This window comes from Mustela nigripes, chromosome 12, assembly GCF_022355385.1.
Source record: "Mustela nigripes isolate SB6536 chromosome 12, MUSNIG.SB6536, whole genome shotgun sequence".
In the NCBI taxonomy this organism is placed as follows: Eukaryota; Metazoa; Chordata; class Mammalia; order Carnivora; family Mustelidae; genus Mustela; species Mustela nigripes.
In genome coordinates this window covers 43,281,065-43,307,897 of record NC_081568.1, presented here as the reverse complement: position 1 = coordinate 43,307,897, position 26,833 = coordinate 43,281,065, and positions in this window count along the sequence as shown.

Here is a 26,833-nt window from a genome sequence, read left to right as displayed (position 1 = left end):
GGTTCCCTTTTCTCAGATATTGAATTTTCTGTGTGCGGCTTTCGATTGAATCTGTGATTTGTCTCTCATTCATTCGAGCTGCAGAACATTCCACTGCAGTGACAGGCCTCTTGTGCTTTCCCAACTCGTAGACTAAAGGATCCAAATATCCTATTTCAGATAAGAAAACCTAAAACCAGAGGGGAGAGGTATTTTCTCAAAATTACCATCAAGAAGACAGCATCTTCTAATATGAAAACAGACACCCCTTCCACCCCCCCAAAAATGAGCATGCACACACCCATGTGTATTCCTTAGTTTTAGAGTCCAGACAACAAATAGGTATCTTCCTGCCAACTCCGACCCACTGGTGCCGTGACTATCCGAACCACGGACTAGTGACAGCTTGGGAATAGTGACAGCAGGAATAGCTCCTGTGGGATTCCCACTGTTTGCTGTGGCCACAGGAGTGATGGAATGTATTTCGAGTATGTGTTGAGTAATATAGCCAGTTCTGATTCAAAATAGATCAAGATCAGGGTCTCAGATCTGTTAAGAATCAAGGGAGAGAAAACAACTGAAAAGTAGACTTGCATAATTGATTATCACTGTTATGGGGGAGGTCATGGGGAGGTCATAACAGCTGGTTGATGGAGCCAGCAACCGAAGGCTTCTCACCCCTCCCCTAGCCTTGGAATGTGCATCCCAAGTGCCTTCCTTGCTCCTAGAGGCTGCCGCATGGACATAGCCTCAAGACAGTGATGTGGTATTGAGATCATCTGGATAGCATACATGACTGAACCAAGTTGTGGTCTCTAGATAAATTTTTAAGATTCTGGAGGGCAGGTATGGAGATCTACTTTTCTTGTAGCCACCCAAGACAAGCCTTATAAAACCTGTCTACCAATCTGGGTGACCTGCCTCTTTCCTCAGTTTTCCTCTGCTCTCTGCTTTGGGGGCCAGTTTCAGATTATATCTGGGAAGCTCCTGAGAAAGTTCCAACCTGACATGCCAAACAAGGCTTATGGCTGTCTCCCTTCCCTACAATAATGACTTCTTTGCCCTACCCCATCCCCTCATTTCTGTTCTTTACTTTGAATCACTAGGGCTTTGGGGAAATTCTCAATTCCAGAGAGAAGAGTGATTGCTTTTGTTCTTTTCCTGTTAGCTTGCCATTTATTCATTCCTTCATTATCAGGTATTATCTTAAGTATCAATAACACAGTTATCCTCAAACATTGCTGTACGTGACAACCATCCGGGGAGCTTTTAGAACTCTTGATGCCCAGATCACGTGTCAAATACATCAGAATGACTGTGGGTAGGAAGAAGGCATCACTGGTTTTAAAGGACTCTCCAATGATTCCAATGTGCAAAGTTTAGGAACCACTGAGCTAGTATCTAAGCAAATGAGAATGGAGGTGGTGCCAGAAACACAGAAGTAACAAAAAGGTGGGGTACAAGAACCAAAGTTCTGGCTTCTAACTCTGTGGAGCATTCCCCCTATCCTATCAAAGACTACTGAAGGACCCCCATGTAAAGGCCTCAAAAAAATTTTTCAGGACAAATTAAAGGAAGTGGTACTTACAGCAGGAATTCACCAACCTATAAGAGGTAGAAGAGACTCCAAATACAAAAAGATTTATATGGCTTTAGATAGACCCATGAATGACAAGTAAACATGTTCTCAGAATCATGGGATGCCAAAACTAGGACAGGCAAAAGATATCAGCGTATCATCTAATCCAACTTATGGAAGGAGATCCTGGGACCCAGAGAGAGAAAAGAATTTACAACTACCCCATGAATTGATGGTGGCTCCAAAACCCTATACGAGGTCCTCAAGCCAATGTCCATTTATTGGTCCCTCATTGTCCCTCATGTCCCTCATTGTCCCCCTGCTCTTTCTTTGGGACTCAACAAGTCCAGAGTAGAACTAGTTCTTCCTCTACTCCCACCCCAGTCTAACCCAACTCCCAGTGGTCTTATCCAAAATTATAGTGGTCATCCTTGATTTTTCTGTGCCCTTTCCTCTCTATAGCCAACCAGGCAGCAAGTCCTTTAGAGTCTATCTCCGAAGTGTCTCCTCAGCCTGCCCACATCTTGCCATCTTCCTTAGTGTTTCTCCTATTCAGAGCCACTTGACTCTTCATAGTCTCTGAACTAGCCTCCTGGCTTTCCTCTCTGGTCCATTCTCCACATGGCAGCTGGATTGACATTCTTAAAATGCAAATCAGATCATGTAGTTCCCTTGCTTAGAAAAGATTTCAAAGGGTTCCTATTGCACTTAAAATTCAAACTCCTTACTGAAACTAGAGGCGCTGAATGGTCCAGGCTCTTTTGTTCTCCAACCTCAACTCAGGCCACACTCCACTTATTCACTAAACTTGGCCATGCTGGTTTCTTTAGGTTCCTAGAAGGCTCTCAATCCTCTTTCAGCCTCAGCACTTCTGCCCATGATGTCTTCTATTTGCAATGCCCCCCCCACAACCTGTCTCCTTTCACTTGGCTAGCTCCTTGTTGGTCTTGAGCTCTCAGCTTAAAGGGCTCTTGTCTCTTTCCTCTGATCACTCAACCTATAGATCTCTCCCTCTCATGACCAATCTTGACCCTTTTTTAAATCTCCTAACATTTAATACCACACGTAACTATTTCATTCATGTAAAAGTTTATTTTCTTTTTTCTTTTTCTCCTCAACTAGAATTTGAGCTCCATAAGGGAAGGAAAAAAAAAAAAAAGCATCTGGCTGGTTCATCCTAGCTAAATACCTGTTTATTAAAGAATTGTTGGCTGAACTAATGAGTGAATGAGTGAAAGCAGATGACACTGTCATGGCTTTGCACTGTCTTCTTGGAAGCTTCAGGACAAGGCCAGGTTAATGGCCAAGCCAGGACCAGAACTCAATACTCCTGATGACAATGCTAATCATCTCTACTCAGATTATGCTGCTTGGTGAGGGGACTCAGGGCTATGTGTGACACTCCCACAGAATCTCTTGGTGCCCCCATGAAGACAGACTCCTAGTAAGATAAAACTCCACAACTGTGTTTTATGAAAGATGCTGTGAAAACTTTCAACAGCTCTGATGGATGCTTTGGCTACACCCTGGGAGCCAACAACTACTCGCTCTTGTTTTGATTCTGGCTCTACCATTTCTGTGGAAATGCAGAGCCACTGGTCAGAGCTGCCAGTGTCTCAGTGTCCTTACCTGCCAAATGGGGATAAGAAGTCTATGCTAAGTATTACTCGAATCATAGTGAAAAGTAAAGGAGACAGTAGTAGAAGAAGGATTTCAGGACCTCACAGTGCTACATCCATCGGAAGAATCAATACTGTTGTTTCTATCAGCTTTAGGATTTACAGTGCATTCTGTTTTACCAAGCCCTTTCTTTTCTCCTAGCCCTAGATTCTTTGTTAAATAATAATGAGGATGATGGGAGGAGGGAAGAAGAAAAGAAAGAGGGGATGAGAAGAAAAAGAAGAGAAACAGCTACCAGTAAGTGATCATAGTCTATCAGCCAGACTTTATAGGCAGTAATTCACTGACTTCCTAGGAGGACACTGCTGTAACATTCCTGTTTTACAGGTGAGAAAAATGAGGCTCAGAGAAAAAGAAAGTACTGCTCTCATACAGCACAGTCAGCAAACAGCACAGTCAGCAAACAGCACACTGAAAGTCAGACATGAGTCCACTTGACTCCAAAGCCCATGCCTTTTCTCCCCTGCCAGGCTACCTCTCTCAATGAAAGGAAAAAAAGTTTCTGAGCAAGAGGGAAGAGCGAAAGCCAGCCACACCAACACTCCGGCTGCAGGCACATTTACAGCAGGATGTCACTGTTGTGTTTTATTACCAATCTGAGTGTGAGAAATCATCTTAGACACAGCGATGGGAGGTAGAACAGCACCCGTTTGCAAATGGCCAACAAATCCCGCCTGGATGTTTATGGACATGTTTCTTTGTTGTGGTAAAATACACATGACACAAAATTGACCATTTTAACCATTTTAAAATGTACAATTCTGTGCTGTACAACCATCACCCCTACCTAGTTCTAGCATGCTTCCATCCCCAAAAGAAGACCCCACAGTACCCATTAAGCAGTCACTCCCCAGGACCCTCCCCTTCCCAATTAATCTACTGTGAAACCTCAGTCTATTCTGTATCCCTATGGATTTATGTAAATTCTCTTGGTTCCTCTTGCATAATGTACTTGAAAAGACCCTTGAAAGATCACTGTTTCAGAAAACATCAGCTCCCAGGGCACCCAGGTGGCTCAGTCAGTTGAGCATCTGACTCTTGAATTTGGCTTCGGTGATGATCTCAGGGCCCTGGGGTCCAAGCCTTGTGCAGGGCTCCCTGCACTCCAGGCAGTCTGCCCTCCCTCCCCCTTTGCTCTCCCAGCTTGCAAGCTCCCCCTCTCTAAAATAAATACATTAAAAAAATTTTTTTTAAAAGAAAAGGAAACAGGAGCTCCCTTTCTACTCGAGGTTCTGACACAGCATTTTCACCTGGCTCCCCAGGGAGTGACCTGTTAATTACCTAATTGAAAAGCACAGAAGCTGGTGAACAACAGGCAGCTCCTTTCCCCAGGGGAACAATTGTACCAGCAATGGAAGATAACTGAGAACATTAGTGGCCATTAGAAGCTACCAGATCTCTGGGGACAAGGAGCTGTGCAGGATTGCAGGGTAACGCCCTGGGACACGCCAAGAGCCTGGAGTTGGACCAATCTGAATTTGAATCCTGACTCCTCCATATATTTGCTTTGTGACCTTGAGCCAGTCACTCTACTTTCCTGAGCCTCTGTTTTCAAGAACGTAAAATCAAGACGATAAAACCTGCATAACCTTGCTGAGGTCGGGGGAGGTAAAAGGGGATTATGGGAGACCCTCGACACATGTTTGCTGTTTCCTTAATTTCTGGATCCCTGCCAACTTGGGAAGATGCTGCATCTACTTTTCATGACCTGAAAATTAAGAGAAATGATAAGGACCCATCTCAACCATGTGGAAGAACCAACAGGCATCGTGTCACCTCTGCCGAGATGAATAACAAATGTAGTAAATTCTGGATCAAATCTTAGTGTCCTTCCTTTCTGTGGTCTCTGGCCCAGGCTTCTTCTTTTAAACAAATTAAAAGCCCCTCCATTCGCTTTCCTTTTATACTGGTTAAAACTATATCAAACACTAGTTATTGCTATTATAATAAGTTTCAACCTACTTCAATGTACTTTATATGGTGGAAAAAATCAATTATTGAAACAAACCATGAACTAGTCACTGTGCCAGGTTTAGTTCAAATGGTATTTTCTATATGCTAGACACCATTCTGAGTAATGAGATTAAAAGAGTAGTAAGAAGGGATGCCTGGGTGGCTCAGTCAGTTAAGCATCTGCCTTCAGCTCAGGTCATGATCCCAGGGTCCTGGGATCGAGCCACACGTCTGGCTCCCTGCTCTGTGGAAAGCCTGCTTCTCCCTCTCCCACTTCTCTGCTTGCATTCCCTGTCTCAGTGTCAATCTCTCTGCCAAATAAATAATATCTTTAAAAAAAAAAGTAAAATAAAATAAATATTTAAAAAAATAAAAAGAGGGGCACCTGGGTGGCTCAGTGGGTTAAAGCCTCTGCCTTCGGCTCAGGTCATGGTCCCAGGGTCCTGGGATTGAGTCCCACATCGGGCTCTCTACTCAGCGGGGAGCCTGCTTCCCCCTCTTTCTCTGCCTGCCTCTCTGCCTAGTTGTGATCTCTCTCTCTGTGTCAAATAAGTAAATAAAATCTTTTAAAAATATAATAAAATAAAATAAAAAATATGACTATTGTGATCAGTCAGCCTTGATTTCAAATTCCAACTACACTAACTACATGACTTCCAACAAGTTACTCCATCAAGGCTCAACTTGCCCATCTATAGACTAGAGATGACAATACTAACTTCATAAGGTAATTTTGAGAACTAAATGAATCATCTATATAAGACATCCAGCATGGTGTACCAAGTCAACTGTCAAAAAACAATAGAATTATATGATTTTTAATAATGAAACCTAAATGCATGAACACAAGGAGAGGAGTTCTGTGGGACAAACATTCAGAAAGCCTAAGAGCGGACTACTGTTTTCTGGAGGGAGCCATGTCTTCAAGGATACATATGAGTTAGGTGCATGGAAAGAACACAGTCATTCCAAAAGGAGTAAACAGCATAAGCAAAGGCAAGAAGGCACAAAGCAACACAACTGTATGTCGGGAGCCGTAAGCAGCTCGGTGCGAGGGAGTGAGGTAAGAGCCGCAGACCCAGATGAAGACAGACCCTGTGGGCCATACCACCATACTGCCTATATCCTGAGGGCAGTGAGGGGACCCCTGGAAGGTTCTGAGAAGGGGAGTCACATACTCTGCTCTGCATTCCAGAAAGATCCCTCTGGCAGTTGCGTCCAGGATGTATTTAAGGAGAATTCAGGAAGCAGGAAGACCAGTTAGGAAGCTGCCGGAATAATTCAGATGACATGATGACAAACTGAACTAAGGCCATGGCAGCAAAGACAAAGACAAACAACAGTTTGTTTGCTTGCTTGTTTGTTTAAGTATAACAAAAGTATTTTTTTTTAAAGATGTATTTATTTGAGAGAGAGCACTCGTGCTTGAGTAGGGGGTGGGGCAGAGAGAGAGAATCTCAAGCAGACACAGCACTGAGCACAGAGCCTGACATGGAGCTCCACAGCACAACTGAGATCATGACCTGAGCCAAAACCACGTCAGACACTTAACCAACTGAGCCATCCAGGTACCGTAACAACAATACTTAAAAGTAAATCTAAGAGATATGAAGAATGATTGAGGTTGAGGGAGAGGTTGACGGGAGACTTCTAGACAGCCAGGAGTCTCACCATACTGTGGGGCCCTTCACACTAGCAGGAAACACTAGGAGTGGCCAAACTTGCTGGGGGAGGATGAGGAGTTCCCTTTCTCAAATAAAGGGCATTTCACATGGGGTTTGGGTAACACTGAAGACCTGCTTAGCTCTCCCTCCAGGCATGAGGCCGAGGGCAACAGTCCTTTTAGACAACTGCCTGAAGAGATGTGCCTTGCCTACACCCACTGGCTGATGGCAGTAAAAGCTGCCTCATTTCGGCCAACTCGGACTTCTGTCTCCCCTTGCCCAACCTGCTTCCCTCCCTTCCTTCCTTCTCCTCACAGCGTTGGATCGGAGAGCACCCCCTCACAAATGCCCTGCCTGCTGACCACCTCAGGGTTGGCTTCCTGAGGAGAACATTCTGTATGTTTCTTTTACTCAGCACCACAGCTCAGCGCGGGGGTGGGAGGGGGGCGTGCAGAATAAGAAGAATGATCTCTGTTGAACAGATGAGGAGACTGAGGACCAGACCTGAAGGTGTCCTCAAGAGCACCTGGGTCATTAAGCATGAAACGGAGTGAGACTTCTCACACGGGAGCTCTACTCTGTTGGGCCACCTGCTTTCTCTGCTTGGTACTTAAGCGAGGGTCTCAGGCCTGCCTGCATGTGAAAATCTGCTAAGGATGTTTTTGGTTTTGTTTTTTGGTTTTGGGTTTTTTTTTTTTTAATTTTTAATTTTTTATAAACATATAATATATTTTTATCCCCAGGGGTACAGGTCTGTGAATCGCCAGGTTTACACACTTCACAGCACTCACCATAGCACATACCCTTCCCAATGTCCATTACCCCACACCCCCTTCTCCCAACCCCCTCCCCCCAGCAACCCTCAGTTTGTTTTGTGAGATTAAGAGTCACTTATGGTTTGTCTCCCTCCCAATCCCATCTTGTTTCATTGATTCTTCTTCTACCCACTTAAGCCCCCATGTTGCATCACCACTTCCTCATATCAGGGAGATCATATGATAGTTGTCTTTCTCCGCTTGACTTATTTCGCTAAGCATGATATGCTCTAGTTCCATCCACGTTGTCGCTAAGGATGTTTTATTTTAAATACCGATGTTGGTAACCCAGCGCCAGGGATTCAGCTTCAGCGGGTCTGGGTTGGGGCCCCTATAATTTATTAGAATCTCCTTAGGGACAAGTGACAGAACCAACTCAACTCCACTTTGGCAACAACAAAGTAAATCGGGGGAACAACACATAAGACTATCGGGGCATCTCCTTGGAGTAAGCATAAGACACAACTGAGCCTCAGAATTAAAGGAGCAGATGTCTCATGTGCCATCAGAGGTCGTATTCTCTTCCTTTTCTACTTTTCTCTCTGTGTGTCTGCTTTAGTTCTGCCCTGTTCTTTCTCTGGAGTACCACAGTATTCGTGGCCAAAAACAAGAATGACCACGCAGCTCTCAAGCTTTATGTCCTATCCACGCAGACACCAGAGGTTCTTTCAAATCAAACTCCCCATGAGACTCTCTAAATAGCTCAACTTCAGGCAGATGCCTGCCGGCCCCTCAGTCAATCATGTCTTAGAGGTGAGACATACCAGGATATAGCTCAGCTTCCCACCGTGATTTTGGCTAGAGTAAGGAGTCCTCTCTTGCAAAGGGGTCTGAGCAGACAGTTCCAAAATTGTCCACTGCATCCCCTCACACCATCCCTTGGCCTTCCCAGGTCTCCTGAATTCTTGGTTTCTAATACTAACATGGACTGGATTTGAAATTGTTTCTATTGGTGGTCCAACAGTTCTGTGCTCTTGACCCTGAAGAGGCTAAAGGGGAGGGAAAGCCAATGAGGTTCAAAGACAAAGAATCGGAGAAGACTCTGATCTTAGAGAGACAGAGGAAAAGGCTTGTGGAGATCCTTCCCCTCAAACCCTGGTTGTTGTTTTTTTTTCTTTTCTTTTTTTCATTCAAGGAAGGTGAGGCATGAGGGGGTTCAGGTGTTTTGAGATCACTTTGTAAGCTTGTGACAGAGTTGCCCCTGGTATTCTCCTTCACAGGCCCTCAGTCTAGTACTCTTCTCTTTATATTAAAAAATAAAGGGGGAGGGAACGCCTGGGTGATTCAGCTGGTTAAGTGTCTGCCTTCCGCTTAGGCTGTGATCCCAGGGACCTGGGATCGACTACTGCATCGGGCTCCCAGCTCAGCAGGAGTCTGTTTCTCCCTCTGTCTGCCTGTGCTCGCTCTCTCTCTGACAAATAAATAAAACATTTAAAAATAAATAAATAAATAAATAAATAAATAAATAAATAAATAAAGAGGGGCACTTGGATGGCACAATCCATTAAGTGTCTGACTCTCGGTTTCAGCTCGGATGGTGGTCTTAGGGTCCTGGGATAGAGCCCCAGGTAGGGCTCCACACTCAGCAGGGAGTCTGCTTGAGATTCCCTCCTTCTGTCTCCCCCTGTACCTTCCCTCATTCGGGCTTTCTTTCACTCTCTCTCAAATAAATGAATAAATATTAAGGAAAGGAGGGAGGGAGTAGAGAAGGAAGGAAGGAAGGTAGGAAGGGAGGGTCGGGAGGAAGGAAGGAGAAGCCTTAGAGCAATCACCATCCGAAAAGAGTTCCAAAACTAAGATAAAACACTTCCGAGATAAAGTAAATCAACAGAAAAATGGAATTTGATTTGTACAAATTTGATTTATGTGCCGTTTTTCTCAACACTTACTCATGCTACAAATCAGCAACAACCCAGAGCAACCACACCATGTCTAATAGCCGTATAGTTCCAAGGTAGCCACCATGACAAGTAATCATGAGGCAAATACATTATTTTCATTCTTGAAAGGAAGCAGTAGGAGGCTTAGAATTTGCCAAGCAGACCCCTAATTAACAGATCAATTTCTGGGGACTTTAAGAAGGATTATCAGAGGAGGATTATGGAAGCGGTATAGGCAGGTAGAAAGCACAGGGACTAAGAAGGAGGTCTGGATTTCTGGTGCAATTCTGCCCCTGGTTCTGAGCCAGCCATCACCCTTCCCCCGGCCCTGGTCACCTATCTGTAAAGGAGGAGTTTGAACCAAAAATGCCTTTCCCCAACTTTAGTGATGCCATCTTGTCTCAGACTTCCAGGCTAAATGCTCTCTGGGGCTCCACTTCCAACACACCACAGCTCTTAGGAATGGGCAGAAGTCAGGGGGCTCACGCACCCAAGAATCTTCTGAAGTTCCCACCTCCTGGTTGCAGGGCCTGGTTCTCTGCTGGGCTCACCTTTGCCACCACTGCCCTTGCCATGCAGGCCAGAGTCAACCTAGGCTTGTTTACTTATCTTTTCCTGGGCACCTCCATCCCAGCCTTGCTCTAGGCTGGGCTCTGAGAAAGCCTGATGGAGAGCAGCTTCCTGCTTTGTCCCAGCTCAATAAGTTCTGGATTTTAACAGAGGGCAGTGCTTACACACACACACACACACACACACACACACACACACTCTAATGCCAATGTTGGAACCTCAAGTAGCTTTAGTAAAAGATCTGGAAAAAACCACAGCCAGGACACTTTCTGGAGTTTGTCCGTTCTTTCATTCTATTGCCTATCAAATCCATCTTTATTCTTCTTTCCCTCCCTCTCTCCCCTTTCTCCCCTTCCTCTCCTACTAATATCATTCTCATTGTCCTCCCTTCTTTCTTTGTATTTCTTTCTCTCCAATCTCTTTTCCTCCTCTGCCCCAGCTCTATTTTCTCTTTATATTCTTCCATCTTCTTTTTTCTCTTCTGACTTTCTTCAACATTGACTTGACACATATTTATGCATTGCCTTGCAATTAGAGGCATTGGTGCTGGTCTTCCCCACCGCCTCTCCCTTACCTTTCTCCACCCCGTCATTCATCCACCCAGCACTTACCTGGCCCCTACTTCTTTTCCATCCCCTCTTTGGGCCCCTACCCTGACCCATCTTCTGCCCCTGCCGATTGTCGATTGTCGGTTGTCGACTGTCAGCTGAGTAAGCATAAAATCCCTCTAAGGAGCCAAAGTAGGAACAAGAGTGTTGAGTCCAGCAAAACTTATGGCAAATGTCCCAGATTGGTCTGGAGCTCAAGAAAAATATCTGGGACTGCAAAAAAGGACCACAGAGCCAGACCCTCAGTGCAGGCTCTAGTGACAGCACAGGGATTACCAGCTTGGGGACAAAGGGCTGATAACTGACTGACAGGCAATGGATCCATGAGCTCCTTTCCCAGGGCAATAGCGAACACTGTAGATCCCAGACATCTCAGCCCTGAAAGTTTCCAGACCTTGAAGAAGTTTGCAGACCTAGAAGACCTAGACCTAGGGTAGATTCCAGTAGGGGAGTCATTGACTAGGAGAGCAGGGAGGCTCAGTTAGTAATACTCCCATCCATTTACAGGAGAAAAAAATGAGGTAGGGAGGAAGAGCTTTGTGTAGCCCAGGTCATAGAGAAGTCAGTGGCAGAGGTGGATAAGAACCCAGCTTATCTGCCAACTGATGTCCACGCCCCTTTTCCTGAAGATGTCCTGCCTTCCCTTCTACCTACCTAAAAGCCCCTTTGGATGAATTAAATGGCATTTGAGCTTCCTGCAATAAGAGAGACTGATTACTGCTCCATTTTCCTCACTGCCTGAACTAGACGCCCTATAAAGTCAGTACAATAATAATGAGAAAAAAGAAACCCACAAAGATTTATTGAATATTTATTGTGTTAAGTACTTTGTGAGCACTTCACATGCATTATCTCATTTAAAAGTCACAGTAATCATCTGATGTAGGCATTAATAATATTCCAATTTACAGGTGAGGAAATGAGGCTTGTAGAGGTTTCATAGTGCTGTATGTATGGTTCGCAATCGTTAAGACCCAAGAGCAGCTCACATTCTTCATAACAGCACAGGCAGCACTTCCCAAGTGCAGAGGTTTTTAGAAGACCTGGATTTGTGCACAAGCCAGAAGGTCAGAGAAGGGGGGATGTGCAAAAAATACACAGTCCAGACTGGTGAGATGCAAGCCTCCTTGCTCTAGGCCATGCATCCCTGGGGCTAAAGGAAACGGAGGTGTCAAAGCAGAGCCTCACAGGGGCAGGGCTGCTGCCTTTGCAGGTGGGGGGAGAGCAGGCACTTACAGCTGGATGCATGAGAAGGACTGCAGACACAGGAGGCCTCCGCTAAGGGCTGAGCTTGGCTCCTGAGAAGACAATGGTCTGACAAGTAGAACCAAGGCATAAGCTCAGAGGGAGAAGACTTGGTCTTAGAGACTTTGTCATCTGCCTGGGCCCACCCTGGGTTCTCTGACTAGAGGTGGGTGGGTTCCAGAGGCCGGAGGAAGGCTTAGCCTAGTGCGGAGGACTGAACAAGTGGCCTTAGTTGCAAAGAAAGGAAGCTGGAGCACCGGAGTGTTGTACCAGAAAATAAAGATTGTATTTTTAGCCCAAGTGGCCCTAGGCCTGTTATCCCCTACCTAAATACCTTCCATGGCGCTGCCCCCACTCTTTGCCCCATTGGCTAGAGCATAACATCAAGGTCATTAGAAAGGCATACAGGGTACGTTCAAATGCACATTGTGTGATCTCCTTGATTTCCCATCCGGGTTTCTAGTCTCAAGCCATTTCTCCAGGCCATGCTTTTGCTTGTGCCATCTCCCCAACCCCTTCCCCTGGATTATACCTCCACAGCCTTCACATCTCAGGTGTCACCTCCTCCAGTAAGCCTTCCCTGATACCACCTCCCCCACCTCAAAGGTTACACTGGGTATTTCATTTCCCCATTTAGTTTCCTGGCATATTTCTTTCACTGTGCTCACCATACTCTATTTTAATTTCCTATTTATGTGCCGATGCTGGTCTTCTCCACTTACATGTGTTTCCTGAAGCCAGGGGTTAGTGTCTGGTATCTTTCTCCATGCCTAAGGTAGGCTCAGCACACAGGAGCTACCCAACCTATCCGCTGAATGAATGCAAGCACAAATGGTTTTGTGGTAAAATGACCTACATGTTTCCCTAGTGACTCAGTTTACCTAGCTTAAAGAAAACCACCTCCCTATCCTGTCTGCCTCACAAGATTGCTGAGAGAATCAAATTAGGTGATATAAGTGGAAAGCGGTGAGAGCTTGATAGCTGGCAGGAATGTAAGGGATTCTTATTATCTCCGCCCTCCCTTGGGCCGCCTGCGTAGCCAGACTATCTTCTGCTTCCTTGTTGGTCTTCAGAGGAACTTTTCCCTCAAAGAAACCAATTCAAGGTTGCTCCAGATAAATGATGATAAAGATCATACTGATCCTTCTCCTCCTCCTCCCTGTCCTATTTTCATGAAAACGGGCTGCCCCAGAGGAGAAGAGAAGAGTGCGGACGTGAAAAGCATGTTCTCCCTGGTAATGTCCTCGCATGCCACAGCAGGCTACAGCAGCCTGGCGGCAAAGAGGGACTGCACTGGGGGACAAGGAGAACGACCTGAGATCCCAGGAATTCAAGTCACAGGCAGGCAATGGGACGAATGCTTCTTTCCCAGTGACACTTGAGATTTGTGTTTTGACTGAAGGATACATGGCTGAGTAGAGATACAGAGTACAGGGTGCCTGGGACATGGGCTTAGCCCCAAACTCAGGATCTACCCAGCTGTAGAACCCCAGGCACGTCCCCTTTGCTTTCTGGGCCCCACACCACTTCCTTTGTGACAGCAGACAATGATGACATCAGGACCAAAGTTTAGTGAGAATCGACCACGTCCCAGGCCGGCCTCAGCTCAGGGCTTGGCAGAGCTTTCTTCCCTTGATCCAATCCCATTTCCCTACCACTGGTTCAGGAGCACAGAGGACAGGTCTGAAGCTCCACATGGCTCGGTGACAGGCCTGCGGGCACAGAGCAGGCCAGGCCGCGGGGTGTCTGACCGCAAAGCCCTCACTCCTGCTCCCTTCCCCGTCCAAACAGGTGTCCTCAGGGAAACCCATATAGTGAACTGGGTGGGGGTGGGGGTGGGGCAAACTACCACAGGATCAGCAGCTGTAATTGTGAAAATGTAGTTTTCCTTCTATGACAGATGATGCTTTTTAAAAAACTGGAAGGAAGAGTAAGAAAGAGAAAGAACTGAGTAAGATACTTTTGTTTAATTTGAGCTCCCTCTTGCCCAAGATCCTCATCCTAACTTTACAGAAAGAGAGACAGAGATACAAAGTGGGCCTCGTTTTTTTGCCCAAATACTTGCCAGGTCCAAGAACAGGTGAAAGAAGTGTCCTTTTAAGGAGCCTAGACTTTCAACTGTGTCACTGCCCATTTGACTTTGGACATGACACTTAATATAGTGCTCTGATACAGAGACTTAAAAACCAAACAGGCAGGGGGATGGACACCCCGCTCTGGAGCTTATGAGCCTACTGCTATTTCTCTTTCTTCATTTGGATAAAAGATAATGGAGCCTGAAGGTGACATTTCTAACCATGATTTAGAATATGTTACATATGTCTGAAGCTTGCACAGTAATAGTGAACCAGCCAGGCATCAGATACATTATAGCCAGATGATTACAGCCCAGGAGGGTGTGGAAAATGCTAGAGACTTGGAGTATGCACCCCTGGGTCCAAGTCCCAATTTTGTTCTGGTTCTAGGAGACTGAGTGACTTACTAACTGTTCTCAACCCACAGTTCTTTCTCAGCTATACAAATATATTTCCGTAACTGAGTCAGCCCTGCCCACTTCATGGGGCTGACATGAAGGTCGCTGATCTCCCCACCCTGATTTCATGGCCTGGCTACAGCGATTGCAGTGCTCCCCAGCTTCCCCTGAGAGTGGTCTAGTGTATGTCCAATCCCCCTTTCAGACCTCAGTCTATATCACCCCCATGGGGAGGCCATCCTGGAAACTCTACCCTGGATCAAGTCTCCATGTTAACATCCTCATGGAACCATGGAACCGGCCCTCCTAGGAAATTTCATTGTCCATAATAGGACATGTGGGGATTATTTGACTCATGTACTTCTCCCTAGAAGACCATAAGCTTCAGAGAGGTGGGACCGATGTCAGTTTTGCTTCCTGGTATATCCCTAGAACCAGCACAGTGCCCTGAAAGTTGTAGGTATTGAATAGATACTGGTTGATTGAATGAGTAAACAAATAAATACGAGGAATGAAAAATGGGAGGAGGGTGGGCAGGGAAGCGGGCAGCAAGCCAGGCTGCCAGTCAGGGAGGTTCATTCAACGTCCTAACACCCTGGAGGTATACCTTCTCAGTTTCTGGTGCGATGGACAGGATAGAATGATAACGTGGTACAGGATATAAATCTCAGATAACTGAAATTTCAGAGAACCAAGAGACCTTGTCCGACCCCATCTCAGTCTAAATTATAACCATTGCCATTTTCTCTGGGGGCTGCTCTTGCCCTTCCAAGCCCTGGTCACAGTCTATTTGTAGGTTACTCTACGGGCATCTGTTGTCCACACTGGCTCCCCTAGAGCCCCAGCACCCAGTGGGTTCTCAATGAAGGTCAGTCACCAATCCAGTGCTGGGAGGGTACCAGCACTACAGAGAGGGAATGCACAAGACACCTGATCTTTAAAAAAAAAACCACTGATCCAGTGAGAAGCACAAGAAGGATAATGAACGTGAGACACCTGGGTAAATGCTATGTGGATACAAAAGATTATTGAGTTCCTTCTCCATATAATAATATGCTAAGGATTCTGATAGCTAGGAGTTTCAGGATGAATAAGCCTGGCAGTAGGGTGTTTTTAGGAACTAATTCTCTTCTAAGAGATCATTTGTTTATTCAACAAATTCTCACTGAGCACCTACTACGTGCCATGTAACGTGTTAATGAGGAGAGAACAGTAAGCAGGATGGGTTGGATCCCAGGTGTCACGGAGCTGGGACCTCCCGGAAATAGCAACCCTCTTCCTTCTTTCTCATCTTACTTGCCTGCAAACAAAGGGCCTGCTGTCATTGGCTGCAGGATTGCTATTCCAGACTCATAAAAAAAAAAAAAAAAAAAAGGCATTTACACTGAAGGAACTAGTCTGCCAGGCATCTAGAAGCTGCTCATGGATTTACAATGGTCATACATCAGCTTAACTGTCTTGCATTTAAATTTAACTCTCTGCCAGCTTCCCGCCACTATCCTCCCTGTGGTCCTAGCCACATGCCCTCACCCACACCCCTTTCAATTCTCCCACACAGGCCCCCACCCCCAGCTTCCCCATGGTCTGACAGCATCTTAATTTTCCATTTCCAAGACAAAGAATCACCCTGGCCCCAAGAGGAGAAAGTTCTAAGGGAGACCCAGGGAGAAAGCAGGAGCCAAAGCCAACAGTCTGCCTTCAGGTCATTTGGGAAGCAATTCAGACAGCAGCTTGGAGTGGGGAGAAAGGATATTCAGGCTTCTGGGGAGGCATAAAATAAATCCATCAAGTTCTGAGGATAGCTACCTTCCCTTCCAGTCAAACCCGTCCCTTCCAGTCAAACTTGGTGTGAAGATTTGCCCAGAGGTGAGACTTTAAAGACAGCTCAAATGGCCACACCTGAGGGGCCACCACTTCCTGGACTGACAATCTTCATGATTGTAAAATGTCTTGATTCCTCACAGAGGGAAAACAATTAAGCTTCTCTCCAGCATTCCTCCTGCCTCCTCAAGAGAGCAGGGCAAGAGAAGGGCGTTCTGGGGAGGAGGGCCCCCGCACCGGCAGACAAGAGGTGCTCTCTTGCAGCCAGACACCAGCCAAGTTGAGGATTCAAAACATTCCAATCCCAAAGAAAGGGAGCAAGTGGAAAGCAGAGTGGAAAATTCATTCAAGGTCATGAGGGAGATGGTTCTCTTAAGAGCCTCAGTCCCCCATCTGGTGAGTGAAGGCATGGGCACCTCCGGGCGCCTGTCTGCTTCTGGCATTCTCTGAGGACCTGCCTTTCACTTCCTGAATCTGTTGTCCTTGTCCCCCTGGAAAGAATGCGCCTGCCCATGATGTGCCGTGAGGCCTGGTGCAGTGATATTTACTGCGAGGCGGCCTGGATACCCAATGGTACCTTTGGAACAAGCCTGCCATCTACAATCTTGAATGTCATCATTATTGGCCTTCTGGGAGAAGTTTGTTTCTTTCCTGCCCTTCGATTTCAGCACAAGGTGAGAGGCTCCTTCTACTTTCCCTGGGCTATGCGAGATCTACGTCTCAGAACACAGGAACAAATCCATTTCAAGGGCTGACTTCAGGCAGAGGAGAAATGGCCAGCCCCAGACACGGCATCAGTGGGATACTGGGCATTCATTCCACAAATCTGTTTTGAGATCCTACAACGGGATCCTTTTCTGTGCTTCTCTCTATACCTCCCCCCTCCAATCCATTCTCTACCAGGCTCCCTCTGCCAGTAATGTGCTATTACCCTTTTTTTTTTTAACCTCTAAAATGTCTTTTATTTTTCACTTTCCCTACACATTGCACATTCCCTGTGGAGTCTTTCTTGATATGCCCACAAAACTAACTGCCCCTCCCTATCCCCTGGCCCAGTGCTTGCTGGTCCCTGTCCTTCATACCCGTTTCAACCTGCTCTGATTTGTAATTAGCAACTTGAGCATCTCTCTTTCATCTGATGATTTCAAGTTCACTGAGCTGAAAGGAGATAGCATCTCTGTAATTGATCCCAACCAATATCTTGTACCCTCGTGGTCCTCTGGGTATTTCTCAATTGAAGGAAGACAAATTAAGAAAATTTGAATGGCACACTTGCTAATCCAATGACTGCTGTCAGCTAACATCTGTGAGTGGATTTTTGCTCCAGCCCATTGTGAACACTCTCTCCTGTCCTATGGCTTTCAGGACCATCCTGGGCTGATAGCTCTCAGTCTGTATTTTACAAACCATACACTGGTTTGTATGCTGAGCCATAGCAATCCTCTAGCCTCTTAGAGGCCCAAGACCTGTCTCAAATGGAATATGCCCATAAGAGAACTCATCATTTCATCTCCCAGTGTGTTTATGCCCACCGATACTGAGCTGGGGAATTAGCTTGGTAAATGGTACCACCAGGCATCCAGCTGCTGAAGCACAACAGCTGGGGGCCTCCTTGATTCTCACTTTGCCTCACCCCTGCCAATTGCTGTCAGCTCTACCTCCCAAGTATTCCATGAGTCTGTCCTCTTCTTTCCATCACCACCGTTAAGACCCCAGGTCAAGCTACCACTGTCTGTCTCTAACATAGATGATTCCAACAACCTAAGTGACCTCCTGCTTTCACTCTTGACCCTTTCTTATCTGCCTACCAGCCAAAATCATCTTTCAGGAGCACCAATCATATAGTATCACTCTACCGCTTAAAACACTCCCGTGGACCTCAGCTCCATTAGAAGAGAACTTAACCTCCTCTCCATGGCCTTCAGTTCTGCTTACCTGTCCCACCTCAAGCCTGGAAAACTCCCTCCATTTGTTCTGCTCATTAACTCACCAAGCTCATTCCTTCTTGATGCTCCCTCCACCTGAAATGCTGTGCTCCTAGGTCTTCACATGGCTGCCTCCAATTTTTTATGAAGACTTCCACTTCAGTGTCTCCCCTTCGCTGATTGCTCAATCTAAATGTCTCTCTGATGCCCCACACGGCACCTGTCCTATCACTCGGTTTTAATTTTGCATAGCACATACCTGTCACTGAAATTATCATCTTCCTATATTTACTCATCTGCTGTGTCTTCCATATAACATTGTACATTTTATGAGACCACACAGCATGTCCATCTCTCTTGGTCACCTTTGTATCCTTAGGATCAAAAGCACTAATGGGCACATATCAGGTATTCACAAACCCCCACCATCCGCCAGCCAGATGAAGTGAGAAGAGTGACAGGCTCAGAGAAGGGTCACCTGGCAGAATAGCAAGGGCTCCTCAGTCCAGATGACAACTGGTAACAAAGGTCGGATTGGAAACGAAGACCACTGGGGCATTCTGCCTCCTTCTGTGGTCAGCCAATTTCCTAGTCTGGGACCTTCACGCTTTTACAAGGGAACAACAAGGCCCTAATTGATCCATAATCTTTATGAGAAACAGCAGAAACAAATCCCTTACATAACTGGTATATAAATCATTTCAGATATGAGTAATGATACCAGGACAGGCAATTTATTTTCAATATGAGACACTTTAAAGGCCCAGTGTAGTTGTATTTTAAATCCTTTCTGGAACTAGAACTTCCTACTTAAGGAAGAAAGTAGTTCCCTGTCACTGGAGGTATTCAAGTTAAGACTGGCTGGTCCTACAGCAGAGCTGCCGGAAGGCAGATTAAGTCATCAGACCAAGGCTGGGCTAGATATCCTCAAAGGACAATTCACTGGTTTGATTTTTAACTTGGCAGTAACAATCACAAAACTAATGATCAAGGTGCTGCTGTCCCCAGAGCTCACGGTGATGACCAAAGGACAATTCACTGGTTTGATTTTAACTTGGCAGTAACAATCACAAAACTAATGATTAAGGTGCTGCTGTCCCCAGAGCTCACGGTGATGACCGCAAGGATGGCTCGCAGTTCTTGAACTGTGTCCTACCTGATCATAAGCATTTTCAAATACTTACTTATATCAGTGACCCCAGTGAACTGCCAAAACAAGCCTATGGAGGCAATTTTCTTACTTTTATTTAGCAAATGAGGAAATCCAGGTGGCGAGGACTTCAAAGACCCACCCGGAGTCACGCAGCTAGCCAGGTCTTTCAGTACTGCTTTATGTGACAGACTGAACAATAACCCCATGCAGCCAGTTCTCTGGGACAACTGCAGAACATGGTGTGTTCTTCTTAGGGTACTGGAACTAATGGAGAAAACATCCTAAATACAGATATGTTGACAAGTCATGCATAAATAGGTATAGGAATGACATTCAGGCTGGAGTGAACCAGAGCACCCAATCAATTCAGAACATATTTTTCCTGGTGTGAGATCTGTCACTGCCTTGCTGTGTGACCCAGGTATGTTTCTTTCCCTTGCATACAACTTCAGTGTACAAAGAAAAAAAGGAAATGAGATGATCCCTAATGTCAGTTCCCTAAGTATTTATGTATTTGTGGGAACTCAATCCCATTCATCTATAAATCTATATTTAGAACAGAATAGCAATTGAGTATCTCCTCACCTAGACTTAAGCGATATGCAAATTCAAAAATCCCCTAGCACTCCTCAAAACACCACGGATCTCAAGCTCTGGGGTCAAATGAGGAGGTGCAGGGTATTTCCAGAGTAAAGAGGCTGGAAACTCAAGAAAGTATCTATTTCTTCTCTAAGAGCCCCCAAGAGTAAAAGGAAAAATATGGCTCCTAAAATTGCTTGTCCATTATTTAGTGCAGTATGTACTCTGTTTCCTAGTCAAAATTGGAGGTCGTATAGCATCTATACACTAAGGGAAGAAGGCATCACTCTAACATTCTGCAGATGTTCATTTCATCCTCCTCCTCAGGCCTCGTGAGCCACAATTCCTTCTTTAAGACTGCCATAAGCTATGGGCAATGTCTTCTAAATCAGAATCATGTCCACACTTACTTTTTTCTAGGTGCCAATAAATTTGTATTAAAAGGGGGAAAAAAAAACTCTTTCAAAAAAAAAAAAGTCACTAGCTGGTTTTCCAATGAATTGTCGAGAAGCCCTGATTTCCCATGTGGGTTCAAAACCATAAATCAGGTAGAGGATTACTTGAATATGACTTTGATCTCCTTTGGGAAGCACAGAAAAAAAGCATTGCCTAGTCTCTGGCACCTTCTAGCCATGTGACCTTGAGTGAGTTCCTTCATCCCTCCAAACTTAACTTGCCTCGTCAGGGGAATTTTACTGGTAATGATGGAAATCAGCCAGTTTAAAGTGAATCCACTTAAAACAAATCCTCAAATGTCATATGCTAAACGGTAGAAGACTATTGGGACTTCCACTGAAAAATAAAACCAAAATATTTAAAGTAAGTTATTTCTAGCTCATTTAGGATATTGCTGTTAAGCCCGTGATAGTTCTAAAAAACAACAAAGAATAAATCAAATATGGTGGGGTTTGGCGCACACTTTTTCAAAAGCATTACAAAGCAAGATGCAACCTCCTTTTCTTTGTTTGATGTTCACAGGTGTTCATTAATGGGGTCATGTTTTCAAAAATGCTTTAGAATAATAAACATTGTCCCAAAGTCCTTTCGCAGTCCTTCAATTAAACATGTTCTTTGAAAAAGCTAGTCACATTTAATCCTCAGTGATTCTCTCTTCTTCAGATGTAAACTGTAAAAACTCGGATCCTATTTGCTTATAATCAAGCACTTTTCCAACACAACTTTCAACAGCTTCATAAAATCATCATCTTTACTATAATTGGTAATTTTACTTTACAACTACTCTGAATTACTCTTGCTTTTATTATTTGATGTTTATATCTATTAATTATCAGCCGCAACTTGCCAACAAAAATATTGACAAGACGGGTCAGAAACAATTGCTAAGCAGAGAGGAATGCTTGAGTGGGGCTAATTTTACAAGTAGTCATTCATCAGTGAATATTTCCACATTAAGACAATTTTTGCTTCTCTGTGCAACCTCAACATTACATGGCCTTGGACAACCTCTCATGCTCACCAACCTCTCTGTAAAAAGCCCCTTTAGGGCTTCCCTCAAATATCCCCTCCATGAAGACTTTGATGACAATCTTATTTAAAACTGTAGTCTGGGGCACCAGGGTGATTCAGTCGGTTCAACTTCTGCCTTCAGCTCAGATCATGATCTCAGGGTCCTGGGACTGAGCCCCGCCTCTGTCCCTCTGCTTTTGCCTTTGCCCACTCCCCTGGACCCACTCGTGCTTTCTCTCTCTTAAATCAATAAATCAAATCTTAAAAACAAACAAACAAAAAAATTGTAGCCCAATTCCAACCCATACACACTTACTCCGTTTACCCTTTTCTTGCTTGGTTTTTTCCTTTTTTTTTTTTTTTTTTTAAGATTTTATTTATTTATCTGACAGAGAGAGAGATTGAGGGCGCACACTTATAAGCAGGGTGAAGGGCAGAGGGGGAGAGGGAAACAGGCTCTCTGCTGAGCCGGGAGATCCATGTGGGGCTTAATCCCAGGACCCTGGGATCATGACCTGAACTGCAGGAAGATGCTCAACCGACTGAGCCACCCAGGCATCCCCCTCACTTTTCTAAGATTTTATTTATTAATTCGAGAGAGAGAGGGAGAGAGCATGAGCAGGGGCGGAAGGATGGGGGGTAGAGGCAGAGGGAGACGGAAAAGCAGAATCCCCGGTGAGCAGGAAGCCCAATGAGGGGCTCAATCCCAGGACCCTGGGATCATGAGCTGAGCCAAAGGCAGCCACTTATCTTACCAAGCCACCCTAGAGCGCCCTGCTTTGGTTTCTTTATAGCACTGCCCAACACCTACCACACTGTATATTTTATTTATTTACTTGTTTATTGTCTAACTCTTCTCCCCTTCTCCCACTCCAATGATAGGCCCATGAGGATAGGGACTTCCTGTCTGCTTTTTTCATTGTTTATAACCTTTACCAAAAACTGTGCTTGGCACATGGTAGGAGCTTTAAAAATAGGTGTCAAATGAATAAATGAAAGCATATTCAAATGAAAAAAACCTTTAGTAATCTCAAAGGATAGAGAACATTCCTGATAGGGCCAGTGTTCTGGGTTTTCTGCCTTCCGTTAGGAGAGACAAATGGATGGCATCACAGCTTTGTGAACGGCTCCTGGAAGCATGGAAGTGAGTGATATGGTTGAATAGCAATGTGTGCCCTTGGGCATGAGAAGTGCCCACAGGAATAATGGCATTACGGCAGGTACTCTTCCTTCCTGCCCGATAAGCCACATAACCATCCCTAACTCCATGCGTGCTTTTCACTAGTGTCTCCCAGTGCAGACGCGCACCCACACACCCACGCATCCACACACCCTAGACAAAAGTGCAACCTGGCTCACATGGTTTTAAAAAAGTCACAGGTCTTAAAATCTCAGCTACCCTATCTTCTACTTCACACTCTGCTTTAGAGGCCAGCTAACTGTTAATTGCCCACTTGTTGCAAGTCCTCATCAAATAACCTAGTGTCCTTGGCAATCAGACTTTGGGGTCAGAAGAAGCTTTATAATAATCGGACCGAAACAAATCATTTTACAGATGGAGAAACCAAGGCCTAATCTTTGAACTAAGAATTTTACCTCCTTAGCATTCATAAACAAAAGACCAACCGGAGATTTAAAAAAAATAAGAAAAACATTAAAAGGGAAGAGAAGAACAGAAACACATCTGGGCAGATGCTGCACGGGACACTCACATACCTTGTGTTTACCCTCTCAGTAAAGTGAACAGTCACTGACTCGCCATTTCCAGAGGTCACCATGTCTCAGATCCATCTCTGAATTCCATCCTTGCTGCTCTTTTGTTTCGTGAGAACAGAAATGTGTAGCTAGTGTTAACTGATCACAAGTCTTCCACGGGTTTTCCTCAGATGATAATTTTAAAGATGGCTTCCCTTAAAAACAGAATTCTGTTTCTCTGGCTCGGGGGTGGCCCTTCTCCCAGACAAACGGTTGTTTCTCAGAGAGCTGTTTCTTGCCACCACCAGAGTCAGATGGTACCTAAGCACCATTTACATCTGACAGGTGAAGTTCCTCCTCTTCTGAAACTAATTGCTGGAAAATTCCAACAAAGCTTTCCTATACAAATACTACCACTTAACGTTCATTACAATTACAGAAATGAGCCAGCAGGTTCTTTGAAGCCTTTCCACACCAGTATTCTGAATTATCGTATCAAAGTTGCTTTCAGAGCACTCACAGAACTTTCTCAAAGATACAGGTTGCTCTGTCGAATAAATGAGTAAAATCTTTAAAAAAAAAAAAAAACAAACAGGGCGCCTGGGTGGCTCAGTGGGTAATGGCCTCTGCCTTCGGCTTGGGTCATGGGCCCAGGGTCCTGAGATCAAGCCCTGCGTCGGGCTCTCTGCTCGGCGGGGAGCCTGCTTCCCCCCTCTCTCTGCCTGCTTCTCTGCCTACTTGTGATCTCTGTCTGTCAAATAAATGAATAAAATCTTTAAAAAAAAAAAAAAGATGCAGGTTATGTGGAGGGTGGCAGCTGAGGCTGGAGAGGGGAGTCTGGACAATTACCTCACCCCTGCATTTACCTCACTCTCCAATTCTAGTCAAGCCTCGAGCCTTACCAAGGAGAGCCTCCAGCTCTGCCAGGCTGGGAGAGAAAGATGTCTTTATTAGAAAAATCATCCCAGAGGCTGCCAAGCCCTGTGTGAACCAGAGAGATTGCTCGGCAAATGAAGGGGTCATACAGGAGTCTGGGATAAAGAGACACACATTGAGGTTTCAGTGACCCAGAAAGCCCTGAAAAAAATATGATCCTTTATGGGAAAAAGAAAAAGATAGTTTCCATTGAAAACAGCTGATGGGTGTTTTTCCCCTTCCAAGCGGACAAAATAATACCTTGAGGAACAGGGGAAAATGAGACTTTTTTTTTGAATTCTCCAGGGAGAAGAAACAGCTGGGACCAGGCCTCTGTGGCAGCTAGCCTGGGACCAGACAAGGACAGAGAATGGCCAGGTCTATTTTCAGTGGCACTTAGGTTACTGCTGACCAGGTCCCTGACACCACTGGCTGTGCGTTCCATGAGGGCAACCCCTGGGTAAGCCCAGAATCTTCTGGGGCCGAGCCCACTGTCCAGGCTCCCTAACTCCCTGGACAAGATCATGGATCCTACCCCTGTTTCCCATCCTCATCTCACCCCTGCTATGTTCTTACCCCTATACCATGATGCTGCAGGCTAGAGACCCTCTATGAGTAACAGGAGTTTCCCACTATATGAGTCTAGCTTTTTTTTTTTTTTTTTAATTTACGAGAAAGAGAGAGAGAGAGAGAGGGAGGGAGAGAGGGAATACAAGCAGGGGAAGCAGGAGAGGGAGAAGCAGGCTTCCCACCAAGCAGGGATCAGGAGATGTGGGCCCGATCCCAGGACGTTGGAACCATGACTGGAGCCAAAGGCAGACGCTTCATGACTGAGCCACCCAGGCACCCTAGGCTAGCTTGTATTAAGATTTGTATGCCAAGGCACTGATAAAGACTATCCCTAATGTTGTATCACTTCATCTTTGCAATAAATTAGTGAGCTAGGTACTAGTACTTTTATCTCCCATTTCACAGACGAGGAAACAGAGGCTTGGAGGTGCCATGGAACTTACCCAAGGGCACAATACAGTTTGGACTCAAAACCAGGCCCAAATTGCAAGCCTGTGCCTTTATCCTGACTCCTGAGGCCTCACTGTGGTTTGTACAGGGGCTTGGAGGATCTCTAAGATACTGTATTGTGGGCCCAAATCATCTTGTTAAAATGCAAACTGTGGGCGCCTGGGTGGCTCAGTGGTTTAAAGCCTCTGCTTTCTGCTCAGGTCATGATCCCGGGGTGCTGGGAATGAGTCCCGCATCCCATTCTCTGCTCAGCAGGGAGCCTGCTTCTCCAGCTCTTTCTGACTGCCTCTCTGCCTACCTGTGATCTCTGTCAAACAAATAAATAAAATCTTAAAAAAAAAAATAAAATAAAATGCAAATTGTGATTCAGAAGGTCTGGGTGAGGGCCCGAGTCCTCTCCATCTAACAAGCTGCCATGAGGTCTACGGACTGCACATTCCCCATCCAGCCTAGGAAACCTTTTCTTTCTGATGCCCTCTATTTCTTTTAAACAGTAAGTATCGTTTCTAACCTAAAAAATGGTAGATTTCACTGCGTATTTGGTGCCTAGTGAGCTATCTAGCAAAGGCGTTCTGGTCTAACACATTCTTAAGGAGTTTCTGCCTCAGAGCTTGGGTGGAAACACTCAAGGTTTGGAGACAGAGATGTGCCCTGATCTTATTTGCATTTTAGAAGGTGTCTCTGCAGCAGTGGAGGGAGCAGTTTAGGGAGGACAAGATTGGAAGCGGCAGACCAGGGTGGAGACTAGTGCAGTGACCCAGGCAGGAGATAACTAAGAGAAGCTCACCCTGCCTCCTGGCTGCTTGTTTTAATCACATCACTAATGTGTAATAATTAGAATCAGAGGAGCTCAGAGGGAATGAGAGAACACATTTAACCTAATCATGTAATTTTACAGGGAAAGGCTGAGGCTAAGAGAAATTCCCAAAGTCATACAATCTATCTGTCGTAGCATTTTTTTTAAATACTTTCTGCGTTCTGGGCAATAAAAATAAAAAGCAAAAGTAGATTCAAATGTGTTTTAATAAACACTTGATTAAATAGTTAATTTAATAGTTAGCTTTGTTTGCTGCAGGACTTCTCAGAGCCTCTAACAAACTCATGTTCCCTGTATATCTTCCAGAGATTGAACATGTTTCACAAAGAGTAGAGAATTTTTTTAGGATTTGTTGTTCATGAAAAATATTTGGGAAACTGGTATCCAGTGTTCTTTCCATGGATCCCACGGCTTCTCACTACTTGAGTGAATTAGCTGCCTCTTCTGAGCTAGACATGCCCCACCTTGTGCCTCTCTAAGAAAATCTGAGTCCACGTATTTTTCTCTTTTCCCTTTCATTTTTCTTACATCACTTCCTGTAGTTCAGAAAGTACAAATTAACTTGGCTGGTCTGTACTGCCTGATCCCTTAGTAGGGAAAGTGATTTCCAAATCAAGGAGAGCAGAATTATAAGATTAAGTGCAAAAACCCAACTTTGTTAATATCTTTTACTGTAATCAGAAAAAATATATATAACCCAACTGAGGTTTAATTTTTTTCTCATTTTTCAAATGATGTGGTATGACCAGATCACTTCTCCTCCCAGCTCCCTGTGTATAGTCCATGTCATGGTGAAAGCTTCTTCCATCTCTCTTAACAAGGTCAGAACAGGTCAGTTACTTACCCGAACTGGAACTTCCCCACTGAATGCCCATGCCCCGCTTTGGGGACCCTGTGCACTGCCCCTGAGAGGTATGCCACCCGGATACTTATCCAAACACACTTTCTAGGACTCCTCATATCCAGACACAGAGTCAGGAGTCGTCCTTCTGGGG